The sequence below is a fragment of the Fukomys damarensis genome, unplaced genomic scaffold, assembly GCF_012274545.1.
Source record: "Fukomys damarensis isolate Sample0158 unplaced genomic scaffold, DMR_v1.0_HiC HiC_scaffold_11, whole genome shotgun sequence".
Classification (NCBI taxonomy): Eukaryota; Metazoa; Chordata; class Mammalia; order Rodentia; family Bathyergidae; genus Fukomys; species Fukomys damarensis.
Window position 1 is genome coordinate 27,569,447 of NW_022900923.1, and position 538 is coordinate 27,569,984.

At 66.7% G+C, this 538-nt stretch overlaps 1 protein-coding gene across 5 annotated transcripts in view; it reads right to left on the reverse strand.

Annotated features, from left to right (window-relative positions):
• Positions 1–538, reverse strand: part of Ivns1abp (influenza virus NS1A binding protein) — a 23,071-nt gene that overhangs the window by 21,928 nt on the left and 605 nt on the right. For 4 of the 5 annotated variants that reach the window (XM_010631744.2, XM_010631741.2, XM_033762142.1 and 1 more), the window contains exon 1: positions 86–331. The exons of the other annotated variant lie outside the window; for it this stretch is intronic. The gene's annotated coding sequence lies outside the window, so the exon portion shown is untranslated. Of the gene's footprint in view, positions 1–85; positions 332–538 lie in introns of those variants that run through there. 5 annotated transcript variants of the gene reach the window in all.

Genomic DNA, 538 nt, shown 5'->3' on the forward strand with positions numbered 1-538 from the left:
CGCTCCGCACTACCATCTTCCCGGCCGCCCGCGCCATCCCTCACCCCGGAGCCCAGCCGCGGTCTCCCCCTCCTCCGTCCATTACCAGGTTCATCTCTGAAGAGATGGAAAAACTCATCTCTAGAGCTTCGATGGGGAGCAGGAAGAAGCGGGCAGGAATCAGCCCAAAGAAAAGTGCCTCGAGGCGGCAGAGGGGGCAGCGAAGTAGCGGGCAGGACCAGTGGTCAGTCCGCGGAGCCTGCGGCGCCACCGAGGACGACGGACAATTGCGCCTAGGCCCTCGGAGAGCGCCAGGGAGCGACCGACCTCCGCGCGCGTCCCGGAGACTCTGATGGGGAGCAGGAAGAAGCGGGCAGGAATCAGCCCAAAGAAAAGTGCCTCGAGGCGGCAGAGGGGGCAGCGAAGTAGCGGGCAGGACCAGTGGTCAGTCCGCGGAGCCTGCGGCGCCACCGAGGACGACGGACAATTGCGCCTAGGCCCTCGGAGAGCGCCAGGGAGCGACCGACCTCCGCGCGCGTCCCGGAGACTCTAGACTCTG